Source organism: Betta splendens, chromosome 4, assembly GCF_900634795.4.
Source record: "Betta splendens chromosome 4, fBetSpl5.4, whole genome shotgun sequence".
NCBI lineage: Eukaryota > Metazoa > Chordata > Actinopteri > Anabantiformes > Osphronemidae > Betta > Betta splendens.
Genome location: NC_040884.2, coordinates 2,841,537 through 2,858,527, shown reverse-complemented (window position 1 = coordinate 2,858,527; position 16,991 = coordinate 2,841,537). Strand labels below are relative to the sequence as shown.

The 16,991-nt window shown below is 42.9% G+C and overlaps 1 pseudogene; it reads left to right on the top strand.

The window, feature by feature from the left end:
• The window catches only part of LOC114854759 (formin-binding protein 1-like), a 33,301-nt pseudogene that overhangs the window by 4,368 nt on the left and 11,942 nt on the right, over window positions 1-16,991 (top strand).

Here is a 16,991-nt window from a genome sequence, read left to right as displayed (position 1 = left end):
CACTACAAGGGAAAGGAGACATCGTCCCAACACCTGCATGGACACTCATCTGTTACATTTGCATCAAATATCTTTATTTTCTTGTCGTTAATCATTATTCATCTTCCTCTCATCTTTTAACCTTTGATTTCATATTTTTTATTCATTTCCTAACCCATACTCTTTTATCTTTAACGACCCCTTTGTGGGGGAATTTGGTCGTTCTGTGCTGGACTGTCTCGTATGCTGTTTGGAGCCAATTGACAAGAGTGAAGTCGCTGTTACGAGCAAAGTATTTGATGTTTAGTAATTATATAACAATTTATTTTTAGTTTCAAGCTTTCTCTTAAGGGAAACATTTTTTTAAAACTACGATTTTAAGCGTTTGTTCATTTGGTCGGCATCATTTGACGTAAAAGGTCTTCATTCCGTTTTTAATGTACTTGTGCGGTTTGCGGCAATTTTCAGGGCTTTTCGTTTCATCACACTAAACGTAAACATATCAATTAAGAAATTTGTCTGGTTTTATAATTTGAAGGGTTTTACTTTAGTGTCACAAAGAATGAATGAAAAACTCCACGTAGCAGTTCCCACAATCCAAATGCTACCAAAACTAAATCGTTCAATGGTCGTGGTCAGAGTTGGATATTAAATATTAAATAAACGAATGGCTAGTGCAGCTGTATTGTTTTAATTTCAACTAAACCAGACCCCCAAAAAAAAACCAGAGAAAAACCGGGAAATTAGCTCACAATTAGTCTCATGAGCAGAGGCTTGTGTTAACGTTTTTTTTATACACTCATTAAGCGGTGGATTGTTAATGCTTCCACAGCACAGCTGTCACAGTTAACATTGCAATGTAGTGTGTGTGAAATCAGTAAAAGAGGAATGTTTTTTTTTTTCTTTTAAAGCCGGGCGGGGTACAAAAATTAATCATGTCTAACGTCACGTGAATAAAGGAACTTACTTGGGAACTGTCTGTGTGGGTGGATGGGTTCGATGTGTCCTCTGTGTTTTAGTAAAATGGCATTTTCCTCTATGTGACTGCAGGTTCCTGAGGGCGGCGGGTGGCTGGGAGCTTTGATGGCTGGTGGAGGGAGAACGCTGGACGCTGGTTTTTGGTGGTGGGGGTGAGCAAGAAGGAACGTAATCAGGAGAGGAGAAGAGAGGAGGTAGAGAGGAGAGGTGGGCTAAGAGGCCGGTTTGCATGTCTGCATGCTCACATTTCTATGGTGCGTCTGCATTTGGCTCCTAGAGGAAAGAAGGAAGCAATTTGTAGGTAAAAGGGGAGATCCAAAAACCATAAAAAGGCAATAAGATGACGAGACAGAAGTTACAACTGGGCATCCATCAGGGTAAGGACTCTAAATGCAGTTGCCAATTCTCACCAGTATCATGAGGTACAAGGTGATTTTGATCGGTGAACGGACACTGCTGCCTGTGACCTCACTGTCACGCGGTGCTGTGGCAGGAAAATGAAACGGGAGTGACTGGGCTTGAGATGTTCTTGATGAAAGCAGCGTTCAGCAGCAGCTTCCTTCCTGATGACTCCTCAGCAGAAGTAATTCTCCCAACATCATTCTTCCTTTGTGACTATTACATTAGTGACTCCTGATCAGAGGAAGCCTCCCCTGTTATGAATTAAACATCTGTTTTTAAAGCACAGAGCTGTGTAAATGCTATTTTCTTGCCATCTCCCCAGTTTTGCCCATGTTATATTTTTTGATGTTTTTTCAGACACTGCATCTTCAGAGGCAAACCAGCTGAATTCAGACTGATTCTCAGGTTTTTTGTTGCTTAAGGGGTCAGTTCCGCTTGAAGATTTCCGCACACTAAATTACCAGTGCGCCGACCCGAAATCACGCCTGTCATCATAGGTATCTGTGCTTGTGGTGATGCCTGCTGAGCCACTTCTGGTCCTCATGCCTGCCTTACCCCTCATACAGGCGCATCTGTTTTAAACATGACATGTTGTCTCCAAGATTGATCAGTGTTTCTCCCCGGCTTTTTTTAACAGCAACTTTGTGTTTGTGCGTGTTTTGTAAACATGCTGCGTTGGTTTGATGCGGTATCGTCATAGTGAACTCATATATGCAGGACTATGATTTTTATTTATGTGTGTTAGCATGTGGTAGGCAGATCGCAGGGACTATCAGGTCAAAACAGGTACTCTCCCTCTTTCTTCTCCTGGAATTCTTTCAACTTTTTCCTTTGTCATCGTGGGTTTGTTAATACCACCCCTTGACCAGAGATGGCAGCCTGGATTCACAAACCACTGCTCGGCTCCGGCTGAAGGGGGGGGTCACATGAATTAACACCACAAGGAGGAACTCTGGTTTTGTCGAGGTCCACTCGGCCTTAAAATGTAATGTTTTACATGAAGGGATTCTGTTCCCCACAACATGGAGGTGGCTGCCGTTCCCATCAGCCACTGGGCTCATCCATGTCCCACTGGCAGTCCAACCCTGCTCTTTATGACAGGTTATCCATGTAGTCAGTGGAATTTGTGATGTTGAGGCAAGGACCCGCTGCCTGCTTTTGGTTTCCATAAGTTTTAACATAAGTGACTTTTTCTTTCTAATAAATAATGGTAAAATATTTTCATTTACCTAAGTCATTGCTGACTGTGTTTTCCTGGTGACTGTTCTTTAGGTTGGTTAACACTCATGAGAGAAACAAAGGTCGAAGTGAACCGATGCACTTTCCCCTCAAGTTCTACGCATTTGAATCTAATGAAATGAATAAGGAATGTGGGTTTGTTGCCTAGACGACGTGTGATTACTGAAGGACCAACTGCCAGCGGGTGACAAAATGCTCATTGATTTCACTTCTTGAATCTTTTTATAAATTTTAAAGCATGATTTTTCCCAGATTCTCTGGCATTAATTCGTTTCATTTTAAACATCTCTCTGGTGAGCTGATCAATCACACCAAAGGTTTGCCTTTACTTTTAATTAAAGAATCTAAGACTAAATGCTTCTTTTCATTTCAAGGCACTCTAAGCAGCAGGTCCACCACCTTTAACTGCCGTCTGCGTTCAGTAATGCTGTTGTGAAGTGAAGAGAATGGGAGTAGATGTATTTAGAACTTTTCTTCAGTCATTGAAGGTCCACATTTCCCTGTGGGAACTTTCATGGTATTTTAAAGGGTTATTGCAGCAAAGGGAGGTATTGCACATAGTCTAAATTGTTATAGAATAGAGGCGTCTTTTGCAAAATGCCTTGCTATAATTTTCCAGAGCCAGAATGATTTTCTTAAATGTCAAAACAGTCCAAAACCCAAGAGGATATTACCGTAAAATCGGAATCTAAATGTTAAACCAGCATCCATATCCATTTTTAAACAGCTTGTGCGATTGTTTCACTGTTAACCACATTTTAAATCAATCTATTTTCTGCATGGAAATGGAAAGCAATCAGTGCTGCAACTTCTTACTTTTGTTGTAAATTATATTTGATTAATTTCCGTATATAATATAGCAGAAAGGAACCAAACCTTTAATGAGGAAGCAAATTACATGTCTCGGAGATCTCACGTGGGTTCTTAAATCAACTGTCCGAATAGACAAGGAAACATTTGAATGTTTTGACATTATGCGTTGACGTGCTCGAAGGCAGGATGCTGATCCCTGATGGTAAAGATAAATCTATGGATCAGCACGAATACGTTCAAGGGGTTGTTTTTATATACGCTTAGTTGCCAACCGTCCTATTGGCAGCTGCTGGATGAGTATGAGTAAATGCAGGCAGCTTTAAAGAGAAAGCTCAAATCTCCATAACGTTTCTATATTATACATTATGAAACTGTGAGCGGTGTATATTAAAGGCCACTGTGTGTCTGTCATTCTGCAAATCTGCAAAAACACTAACAGAAGCTTTTAAATGCTTATTATGAGGTTTAGAATCTTAAAGGTATTCAGTGACTTTACCAAGCTACGTGAGGGTGATGCTGTTCATCCAAACGGCCTTGCTACAATATCCTAAATCATCGTCACATGTGTCCCAGAGGAACCCTGCTACTGAAGCAGTGTGCAGATGTGTCCAGCTGTGGAACTATAGGGCATGATAAAGCGTTTTAATCAAGCATCCAAATAACAGTTTTTAAGATCGTAGTGTAAAACCAATAGCAGTTAATTACTTCTCTTCTCATAATATGTGCCACATCTTTGTACTTTGAATGTTGTCAGACATTTGTGAACACAAAAACGTGGTGTTTTTCCTTATGAGATATGGTTCAATAAACGAGGCAACAATGAAAGCTGGTTTTTTGTCTGTGTTGATGTTGTTGGACCTGGCCTCCAGATTCCCCATCTGTCAATCAACTAAGATTCCAACCTCACAACGCACAGACTTAACAGGCTTTGCTGCTCGAGACGTGTTGCGTTCTGCCAGATACCACAGTGCAGGTGGGGGAGGGTTGAGTAGGCGGTAAGGAGCCAGCACAGGGACCGGCACGCTTGATGGCGGCTGATTCGTGTGCTTACGCCTGATCGAGGGGGACGTGATGATGAGTTTTTAGCCACATTTAAATGTGAGTAACCTTTAACAACAGAGAAGTTAGCAGCAATGACCTTTGGCTTCTAAAATAATCAACAACAGGCAGAGGAATTACATTCTTAGTCTCCAGTAACTCCCCCCAAGTGGAAGAAGGTAGTGTAATGAAAACTGAAAAACAACCCAGCTATTTAAACACAAATGACTATTATTATAAATCTTACCACAGTCTTTGTTAAGAATAATAAACAGGGAAATAATCATTATCTCATTTTTACACTTATTAAACATGACAAACTATTTACAAGTTAGTCTCACACGTTACACACCGTGTACGTGGTTTCACTTGTGAGTTCCAAAAAAAAAACCCCGTCTTCACTAAGGTTTTGGATTTTAAATCGTCAAAAAAGAAATGACAGTAGTATTCAGATGTGATTAGAAGAAATAACCTAACATCACCGTGTTAGGAGACATTAGTGACGGTCTGCCTTCACTTTGCTCGTTCGCCTGTTCAGGTCATTTCAAAAAGGCAAGTGGAACAAAAGGAAAGCCTGCTTTACTGCGTTTTAACGCACAAGGCCCTGTCTGTCACACCACAGGCCCAGGGGGTCAGGGACACACGGTTTCCTGGTTCAGAAACGGCAGCGTTCCTATCCCCTGGCAAGACGCGGGTCCGGGGGGACGGTTGATATCATCCTTGACGTGCGGTTGGTGTCAGTAAACGGACCTGTAGGATCAGAAGTTTTAGGTTTGGAAGGACTTGAAGCCTGTGGAGGATTTGGGGGCGTGTGAATCTGCTTGAGGATGATTCTTGTGTTTAGTGCAAGCGGGGTCCACCATTCTAGTGAACAGGTATCAGTCCTTCCTAAGGATCCCTGAGCTTGCTTTAGGGGGAGTGGTTTCATTTTCACAATACAGATATAATTAATTATACACACTTGGATTATGTGTAAATAAAATGATGTGATTTGTAGTGAGACCTGCGTCTGTGCGAACAAAAAGCTAAGAGGCTATGTGTACATTGATGTGACGTATAAAAGGGTCTCTGGAAACGATGCGACTCAGCTTCTGAACGGATTGCCGCGGTCGGTTACCTTCCTTTTTCTCCTTGTGCAGCTGCTCATGTGGACCCTGCTGCGCGCGTGAAGTGAGCGGGTGCTCGGCTGAACGTCAGATGGCAGCTTGCGGCTCCAGTTTCCTGTGACCCACGCGGGTGAGGATGAGGGTTGAACTTGTTATAGCGGTTTCCGATTGTTGGACGAGGCGCAGCGCTCCCCCCACAGCCAGCCGCAGCGGAAGTCCGTCTTAAAAACCTCCAGTATGTTGTGTTGCTTGTGGTAAGAAACAGAAACAGAGCTTATTAAAGTTAAAGCTTCACTTTGAGGTTTCAGTTGAAGTACGAAGGGAGAGATGTCTGTAGCTCTTACCGTGCGCTGCACCGATACATATAATACATATTTTTGCAGAAATCCTCCTTTTAGGTCACGGCAGCAGCTAGCGTGGCTAGATAATAAACAAACTTCACCCCTCCTCCCTCTCCCCAACTGTTTCGATTCGAAACGAACCTGAACCAAAACAAATCAAAGATCGGTCAAAGACCAGAAGCCTGTTTGACTGCAACGACCAGTAATGACTGGGTGTAGTTAGCGCCACCTACAGTAACGGAGGACGAAGGTCTGCACGTCTGTAATGACTCACCTCGGCCCATAGAGGGACCCATTTAGTCATTAAAGAACTTTAGACGTCTTCAGCTAATGTACATTGTTTAAAAGCAGAAATAGTATATATATATAATATCCTAACAAACATAGCACATTTAAACGAATGGTAACAGAAATCCAAAAAGCTATATCCCTTGAACAGACGTTAAAACGTGAGTATGCTAGTTTACTGTGGCACACAACACAAAAGGATGTACATGATATAGCTGGAAAAATGCAGCAAATTAGGACAGACTCTAGTCTGAATATATTATAGTAAAGGCAAAAGAGAAAAGAGTGTGAAGACCGAAAGGTTTAACTAATTATATTGAACTGTTTAATATAGATGCTCAAAAGAAACACAGCGCAACATAGAATATTCATAAAATGAATGTATGTATGTATGCTGGTGTGTGTGTGTGTGTTTTATTTTTTGCTAGAACGAATAGACTTGGTCAACATAACTATATCCTGTGTGTATCATGCAACACGTATAACAATACGTGTTTTCTTGTGTGATCCTTTTTTGCAAATAATTTTCCTCTTTCTTGGTTCTTCGTTAGGGTCTAAAACGTTGGGATCCACGCCCGCTCTCGTGTTTTGGCCCCCGCGGTCCCCCGGTGTGTGCGGCCCTGCGGGTTCAGCAGAAGAAGCGGGAGGAGGGGGAGGAGCGGAGGAGGAGCGGTGCTCGGCGGCAGACCGTCAGTCAGGAGAACCCGAGTCCCAGCGGCAGTTTGGGAGCGTCCGACGGGGAAAACTGCTTCCAGAACGGGAGAACTCACAAGGAGGAATCCGAAATGAGTTGGGGAACGGAGCTGTGGGTACGTTGACCTACTCAAGCCGTTGTTTGTGGACATGTGTCCGTTGTGTGTGAGAGAGTTCTGGCGGAACCGGGTGGAGGGAAGGTGCCGCGCTACCTTTTAGCTTTGTGTGGAGCGGTGGCGCTAGCCCGGGCTAAAGCTAAGGCTAACCCGCTAGCAGCTAACTCACCTCAGCGGCTGTGACAGCGGCGGAACAATAGGCAGGTCCGCGGACGCCAGTCCGGGACTCCGCTGCCGGGAGGGGGCTCCCCGAACCCGTCCGCTCCCGGAGGCTCGACGGCTTAGTTTGACGCGTAACTTCCAACTTGTCTCGGTTGTTTTTTGTTTTTTTTGGTCCGTGTCACACCCTGTTTCACCCAGACAGGCTGGCAGGGACTCCCGGTAGCGGGGCGGGGACACCGGGACAAGCCTGGTTGGAGAGATGGGTCCGGTTCGGCCTCTTTGAAACGAGCCTTAAGTTCGGCGATAAGACGCTTCTTTGTCTTTGGTTTCATGTGATGGGAACACATGCTGGTTTGAACTAAGCGAATCATCTATAGCCACCTATCGTTTGTTTCCTCCTGCCACGACCAAAACAATAGGTTTGATCATTAAAGTCACTCATCGTGGTCTTCTTTAGCTCACACGTCACAGCTGATACTGGTCCTTCAGCACCGCACTGACTGTGATCTTACTGTTTTAATTAGATTGACATTAGGCTGAGCTCGGGTTTTGGGCTGTTGGCCCCTCCGTCCAGCTCCAGCTGACCTCCTGATCTCCTCTCTACATGCTGCTTCAGAGCCACGGCTGTTTGCTTCACTGTGATTCATAAATATTGGGTAATCGTGTACGCAAGAATGCAGATGTGGTCCGTCTGGATTTCAGTGTTTGTGTGTGTTCCAGAGCCGCATCTTGCATTCACGTTTTCCATTCACTTCTGGAGACGCTGCATTGCTTTTAGCTGAGTCTTTACGAGGGTTGGTGTTCTACAGTTTGCACGAGCTTCCGTCACACAGTGTGAGCATTTATTCATGAAGCACTAAAGTTTAGGAATTACCTTTACGTTACAGCAGAAAATTCCCTAAAAGCTTTGGGATATTTAAAAATGGATCAAACCTCTGAATACAAAACACAAACAAGGTGTTATAAGATCCTAACTAACTTACTAAGAAGCCTAATGAGGTACATTCATCACAGTTAGACCCATAAAGGACTTTAAACAACACCGTGAAGCCTTTTCTTCAGTCCTGTAGCGAAAGAACGCAGCCAACGATCCGATGAGTGTAGTCAGTGACAGACCGTCATAATCCTGAGTCCGCTGATGAGATTAATTTGTTGGCTGTCTGATGTCAGATTAGGGATTATCCTTCGTATGAAAAGATGTGCAACTGTTGGTTGGTTGGTTGGTGTTTTACACATGACTGGTTTCTAATGTCAATCCCTTTTTTTTAAAAGCAGCTCTGAGTAAAGGTTCCTCATGTCAAACACAACAACCAGCAGCACATTTATGGTCACATACAAGCAGTGTGACTACTGGCACTGGATAACTGCATGTCTCTTATATGATAATGATGGTTGCTTTAAATCATCTGCCAATATTCTGTTCATAGTATATTATTTGTTAGTGCCTTCACGGTCTGTTTATCCAACAAAAAGATTTTTTCTTTAAATATGCTTAAATAGGATTATGGACTGTGAAGCCATCAATAATAAGCCACATCTCCCGGCTGTTGCTTAAAATGGCCTGAAATGGTTCTGCCTCTGTTTTATTTGAACGGCTTCCAAGATCTGCAGAGAAAATTGATCCTGTAGATCAGAAGAAAAACGCTAATGTGAGAGGAATGTCTGGCAAAACTAAAGTGCACTTTTCTTTGTGCATCTGAAGTGTTTATCACCTTCCTGGCTGGATCAATAGACAAACTGTTTAAGCTAAAAAATCTATACATAGGTATTTTAGTCAATATTTGTATCCTTGCAGTGATTAAATATAGCTTGGCGGGCTTTTTTCGTTCTCCCTCTCTGGCCTTTGAGACTTTACAGAGCAAGCGAGGAACATCCTATTACCATGCTGGCTTCCTGCCCTGTGAGACGCGCACACACACAAAGTGGGAAGTGTTTGTCTGAATTAAAGCTCTGTCTGCTTTCCGCATGTGTGCTAAGTGCCAGGACGCTGCCACACTGTGCTCTGGTCCGTCTGCTTGAGGTGAGCTGGAGGCCAGCTGGGTGGAGCCAGGTCTGGGTGAAGGACTAGAGAGTGACAGGCGGCCGTCTTCCCGGGTCGGGCAAACTGAAAGAGAAGGATAAGTGGGCAGAGGATGGAAAGGTGGTCAGGGTTTAAGCCTGACTGGACCTTTTGGTTTTACCTCAAGACCTGTCAGCTGTCAAGTGCATGGAGACTTTAGACCCATTGTAAAGGCTTATTCGGGGCAGTTCGCTGCTTCTTCCTCTCTTCCAGAAGAGGGGTTTTACTTTTCATGGGCTGTGAGGATTTGAAAAGACCTAGTGGATTGTTCCCAGACTTCTCCTGTGGGACATGTTGGAGAACAGGGGAACTGGAGTCACGTCTGAATAATATGATCCTGGAAGAAAAGGAGCTGTTGTATTCTTGGCACCAGGTGGCTTTCCGGCACAGACGAGGGCATTTTTACAGTTTCTGGCTCTGACCTCTATAGATGTTTTATCAAGAATCAAGAAATAGGTAGGATCTATGGAATTAGTGTTGTCCTGTTTATATAGTAAATGTATAATGAGAACATACTTTCACTAATATTAATTGTTTCTTTGCAGCACATATAATGTCAGTTATTATAATGCTTCAAACAAGATTTTCTGGATGAAAAGGTTCCTGTTAATGACACAGTGGGTGTGGATGAAGTCATGTCGAAGCTGAGGGCACTGACCTAGACACGACAAGCTGTTGGGCCCAGTGTAGCCAACCCTGTCAACACATTGTGAGTGTGTGAGTGTGTGGGGACGTGTGAGTGAGAGAACATGTTTTCAAGCCTGGAAGTGTGAGAACAATTGCTGAAGCCCACATCAATTTGTGTACGTGTGAGGGCGGATGTCTTTCCTAATTAACAAAATTGTGCTAACGTGTCTCCTGGAGACTGGGAGGATGATGAAGGGACAGAGGAAGAAGAGAAAACAAGGGAGGGGCATCTACTTATTGTGGCCAAGGGCGAGTTGAAGAAGATGCAATGGATTAGATGGAATAGGTAAAAGACATTTTAAAGGCTTTTAAGGCTTTTACTACAGATTAGGTTTATCTATAAAATGTACAGGGTGACTGCAACATGTAGCAGTCATTTATTATAATATCTGTCCTCTGCGTTCTCTATAAACATAATGCTTTGGCAAAAAACAACTTCACCTTCGCTGCGTGCAAAACATATTTTACATAAAATGAAATACATTTTATATTGTGTCCATCTGTCTTATGACTTTGTTGCTCAGACTCGAACCTGTTTGTGCCACGAAAACACGCGTTGCTCATCTTAGCAGCATTTTTTAACCACAGGCTGTTGCTGTGAGACAGGGGCATATACAGACAGCTCCTGTCCCTCAGTCACATCGGATCCATTCCTCATGTACATGTTCTATGTCACTGAACAAAGGTCCAATTAAAAACCCTAAACAAACCTGAATGGTTGCGCTAATACACAGAACTCCAAGTTATTAAATGCTGTGTTATGTTTCTGTAAGAACATCTTAGGGGCCAGTTGTGCACAGAGAGATGTCAAGTGTTTGTGGCTTAGATCACCCTTATACACAAGTAAATAAATGATAGTAATGTATCTAGGTAATGAACTGGAGCCTGTAAAAACCACTGGCTGCCTTTACATTAGATTTATTAACTTCTGATGTTATATACAAGACAATGCATTTATCAATCCACTAATAATTTATTTACAAATGTTGATTTATTATCCGAATAATTTGTAATTGCAGCCCTAAGTCATACGTAATGGTACAAAAGCAAAACAATTAGCTGTCAGTTGAATGGATTTTCAAAGACAAATCCATATTTCCATGAACATCTATAGTTCAACACACAAACAGTGCAGTCTGCAGTCTTAGCCTTGCGTTTTTTCAGACTCTGTCCCCACTGCTCTTTCCCTCCCTCGCTTCCTTCCTCTTATCCTCCAAGTGACTTGCTCCCTGTCCTCCCTCTGGATGGAGTCACAGCTGTATCCACCCATCCAGCTGTTTGGCAGTCAGGCTCTCTTGGATTCAGACACATCATACCTTTACGGCTTTCAAAGCAACACAGTGAATCCTGGTTAGACTTGTTTTCTGTCTTGTTAAATGGGTCAACCTCTGCTAACACATGGCTCTGTGATCCTTTTCTTTGCAATAAAAGGAGATATTATATTAATGCACTATATGTGCTGTCATTCTTGATTTGTGCTACTAATCCTGTAAAACAGGCATGACTTAAATAGAAAGGCAGTGGTCGCTGTTTGAACTCTTCTTTGCACACTCTTTGTATAGATACAGAAATTTACAAATTCAGTCTGTGTATTTTTATTAGCAGGAAGTAAAAACTGAATCATCAGAGACAGAAACTGATTCATTCCTCTGAGTCGTGACTCGTCCACATGCAGGGCTTTGGTCACGCTGCAGCTGCATTCAGTCTTTCTGTCTGTTTGTTAGTCACTTACTTTATTAGGCAGTGGATAAAATCTGAGGCTTAAGGAACCAGTGTAACATGATGGAGACAGAGCTGTTCAGCGGCGGCAGGGCTCTGCTTGCGGGTTGATCATTACTTTGCTAGCTGGCGAGTTTCTGTTGACCACAATTAAAGTGGTAATTATGTTTTCAACATGGCTGTTGCCCCTGTGGTAAACCTACAACAACATTCAGATGCAGTGACGCAGAAGGGGGATGTCCTCCAGCTGATGCCCTTTAGTCGTTGTGTACTAAACATGAGTTGGCTGCTAAACCTGTATCTGCTGGACTGATACTATCTGCTTTGTGAATGGACACTATGCTGAATGACTTGAAGGCCTACAGACGACTACTGCTGACTTGTAGATTGACACTAGGAGCACGTAAACGCGTTTACTTGAGACCTCAGATTACTAGTTCAGATCCATCTTCCAAGAGACGTCATTGAGTCTCTGTACCGACGCTTCCCTTAGCGACCAATGTTGGAGCACAGAAAGTAAAGCGAGCACCTTTTATGTTCTCCCTTTGTTTGTGTTTGCCATGTAACCGTAAAACATTAGCTGTCTTTCTCGGGTCAAACTGTTGACAGTTGCGGCCCTCCATCCTTCCACCAACCCTCTTCATCTCCTCCTCCCTACCATCCCCCTGAACCAGCTCTGCTGCTTCTCCCTCGGGATCAGGCAGCATTCCCTATCACAGACCCCTTTCAAATACGGGGTTTCCCACAAGATAAAATAGGATGTAATTTAAAATTGGTAAATGTCACAGAGCTTCAAATAGACAGTACAGTAAGTGTAGCCGCTCTCTGGGCCACATGTGGGAAAAGCTGCTGATTGATTAAACTAGTTGTAGTATTCATGAGAGGGAATATACAGTAATTTGAGAGTTTTGAAATGTCAGTTTTTATTATTAATAATTATCAATGAAATTGATGAGCCTTTGCACCCACATTAGTAAGCATGTAAACATTCTTCTCTTGTTGTCTGTTTATTTGACAGGAATTTGTACAAACAATAAATATAGTCTTGACAAAGGTTGCAGAAGCGTGACTAGGACAGAACCATCCCCTCCCCCACGGGTCTCCTGCTTTTCCTTTCTGTCCCCCTGCTTGTCGGACGTATAGTCTGTTTGTATACGAGGAAACAATGTCGCTTCCAGCAGTAGAGCAGTTTTCCCAGGCTGTTTATTTGGCTGATTAAGTTTCAGGGCCTAATAAAAAATCAGCTCTGTTTTGCTCATTCACACCATCACTTACTAGCTGCTGGTTACCTTGACAACCTGTCCAGGAATCACACGGTGTACCCCCCTGGTCACTGCGGGTACCCCAGGCTATAACATGTCAGATAGACAGCGCAGTAGGAGCAGCAGGCCACCTCCAAGCCCAGGCCGCTTTCTGAAGCCATGCACATGTTTACCTTTTTCAAAGAAATGAAAGGAATTTGTTATCGTTTTATTTGAACAGTGGGAGACATATTTAGAGTCTTTTCTCTCCTCCTACAACCTGAGACTTGTTTTGCCACCAGGGACTCGTAGCTTATACCCTTTCACATTAAAATGGCGACAGGAGTCTGCAGTCTGACTCGGATTCCTGCATTTGTGAACCAGTTTATACCGTCTGTGTGTCTCACCCTCATATACCAAAGCTCTCCTTAGCTTTGTCTAGACAAAGTCACAGATGCAAACAGCAACTCTGTCGGGTATCAGGGTGTGTGGTGAGACATCCTAGGACAACACAACCACAGCTTACCTTCCTTTTATTACAGTTACTTGCTTTAATGCCTTCATTAAAATATAAAACAAGGTATAAAACACCTTTCATTCTGTTGTCTTATGATGTGAAGTTAATGCCTAATCCATGATACACATGACTAGGGAAGCGTGCTCTGTTGGCCGGCATGTGTTCTCTGCTTTTATACAATGATCCACTGTCAGGAGGTCACATGCATGCCGTCATGCTGTAAACTAAACTAAGTAAAAAAGGAATTCTGTGAATCCCCACACACTTAGTTAAGACTCGCCTGATGAAAGGTTTGCATTCATTCATGTTAAAGAGACAGGACAGAGGCATAAATCTTCAGCGTAAAGTGAGCGAGCCACCGCGAGGAGACCGTGCAGGCCTACAAACCGCTGGGAGCCTCACACCAAACCGTGACTGTGATTGTAGCACTTGAGCTTGTGGTTAGATAAATCCGGCATCCTGTGGCTTCCTCTCTTTTAAATAGAGCCCAAACGTGGAGAATGCACACATGGTTTGATGATACATCTCAGTGGATTGTTCAACAGATACTGTAGTCATCACATCCTGTTCACATCTGTGACACACTGGTTGAATGTGTGGGCAACCACTGCGACTGTCATCTGTGCACGTGCTCATCACTGACTTTGGATAAGCTCCCAGTCAGTCAGTAACACATGCAAGAAGCCGGGTTAGCTTCTGAAAACCAATTACCTTTTAAATGGATTCCTATTGTATCAATCACTTTCCTACTATTAGTAAAATAAACCTGTCAAACTCTTAAAATGTCATTTAACAAATAACCACACCCGCCTTAATGAACACGACATAACTGTTTACCCAGACAGTTTATTACTTTTTACTTGTTCACCTAATGCTGTAATTTTCTGTAAACTGGGCCACTAGGGAAAAGCTCAGAATAAATTAAGGTATGTATGTAAGTTCTGTTTGCAAGTAACAAAAACTGTTGATTATTTATATATAGATGACTTGCCACATTTATCTTTATGAAACTATATACCGTAACAGTTGGATTTGCCAGAGTACCTACATACATTCATTACTTATGCTAAAAACATCAGACCCTCAGCCTCACGTCTGAACCCATAATGAGCCAGTGTTCTCTGTTTCACACTGTCAGGATCTGATAGTGACCCAGGAAATCCTTTTGGTGACCTTTTAGTAGAAAGCCGCCCCAGAAACAATGGTCCTGGTCACGTATATGAGACAAGGAGGGTCAGACCTAGGAGTGGTTTTCAAGGGTACTTGTACGTGACAGTTTGTCCGTATGTGTCCACAGCAGGTTTGGGGCTTTTTATTTTTTGACAACAATCATAAATTAGTTTAAGTCCCAATTTATAAAGTCTAAAGATCGATAGTTGCACTTAAGCTGCTGTCAGTGACTTTGTAGCTGTTGGTTGTTTGGTTTGTGCAGGAAGCAACACGAGTCACAGCATTCACCCTTGTCATGCAGGGAGAACAACTTTACTTCTTTTGTTGTGAACATTTCCTCTGATGCAGTTATGTCATCACTGGGGCAACCTTGTGATTGATCTGAAAAGGTGTGAAGTCATGCTTGGTAGGCGATGATCATATTCTAGGTGTGATTAATATTTTTCACTTTTTTGCTCTTTCCGTCTCGCTTGTCTAACCAGTCTGTCAGGATGTGTGTGCGTATGGGAACCAGCAGGGGAGCAAGACAATAGTGGGGATTAGGTTGCTACCAAGCCTGGCTGGCTAACCACAGATAGGAGTGCCCAGGTGTATGTGTCTTCATGATTTCACTCTCAGATTATGTTATGTATAACTGTACTGTTCTAGAATTAAACCTTCAGCTTTTGGAATGAGTGAGTGTTTTCTGCAACTCCACTTGACTGAAGGCAATAATGTACTTGGTGGGGTCAAGTGTGATTGACTGCTTAAACGGGATTTCCATCAGTGTGGTGATTTTAGTGAGACCTTTTGTATGAGCTTTCATGTTTAAATGCATAGCTTCAAGCGCAATATTACTGACATGAGCAGGTGGCTGCAACAGACCAATGAGAGCTGTTTTCTTTTCAAGCAGTGTTTGATGTAAACTCTGACATGGCAAGTACTCGATGGCTTTAGTTTCACTCAGCCTGTCCAATTATATAACTGCAAATGGCTATAACTGCTTGTCTGAAACGTGATGTTGCGTGTGCATATGTGAGGTTAGGATTACAGCAAGGATTACGCCTCTGCCGTTAGTAGTAGTGGTGGTGAGGGTAAGGGGCCAGGGAATGTATTATGTCAATGGTGAGACCCCACTTTGATGTAACCACAAGGCTGTGTGTGTGTCCTTGTGGTTACATCGAAGTATGGCCCAAAAACCTTGTTTTTCTGCCAAAGTGTGTGTGGTTTGCCTCTGCACCTGTCACTCTGTCTAGCTTGTGGAGCTGTCACGCGTTCGGTCACATGACCGTGTGCAGTACTACCACGTTAGCCCGTGTTGCTGCACACGGTTTATAGATTTACAGGGTGCGTGTTGTCCCAACAGTTTCATGTTACATATTTGCCATTTTGTCAAGTTTTGCATAGAAGAGCTTTTGTCCCATGGTGGTATTGACTTAAAATGACATTGTTGTGTTAGTTCCTCTTGAAACTAGAAACATTTGTCTAATGATTCTTGCAGAGGTAAAAGGCTCAGTGAAATGGTTTTTCAGTGGCATGAAGGCCCACTATTGTGCGTTAAGGGTAATGTTTAACTCGCCAGCTCTTACCTGGACGCAGCTTTTTTTCTTGGCTCTTCTGGCTTAAAGTTTTACTGACCACATGATGGACCCATTTTTGTGTTGTTGGCATGTCTGTTTTTAGCCATTCATGGAAACAGCTGTTATATCTTTGCAGCTGCTGTGTAAACTATTTATTAGCAGTTGTCCAGTGATTGTACGTTCTGCATTCCATTCGGGCCTATTTGCTAAGAGTTTGGATATTTTCACCTGAACTGTATTTGCAGGCTCACAATGAACACAGGTGCATAAATCTATATGTCTGAGATTAGACAAAGGGTTGAGCAATTCAACCATTGAACAAAGTGAAAGCAAACATTCCACTGGAGCCAAGAGAAGTTGCTGTATAGGTTTTTTCTGATACACGGTAACACAGAGTAACAAGTTCACAGCTGCTATCAAGGTTTAAATGAGTGCACTGAGATAATCCTCCAAATTACACAGGGGACGAAAGGCCCATCCATTCACTTCGAGCTTTTGTCAAGTCCTTGTATTTGTTGCACCATGACTCCGTTGAACAGTTCACAGGTTCCCACTTGGCTCATTTCACGATGCAGCGCCAACCTAACGTATTATGTGACTATGGTCATAGTGAGCGTCCTCAGTAAACACCACTTAATGAGATCTTACTGTGAGCCACAGGACTGGTTCTTTCTGTCACTTAAACAGCTATGGGTCACATATTTCCTCTGCAGGTTGCTGTATATAGATATATATAGATATGTGAGTGGGGCAACATTACAGCTAGTACCTTTTTCTATTTCCACATGAAAAAATGGGCAAATGTAGGTGTGTATGGGTTCAGATGGTGTTGATACTATTACCTACGCTGCTCCAAAAGTGGGCCATGTTAGGATGAGTATCAG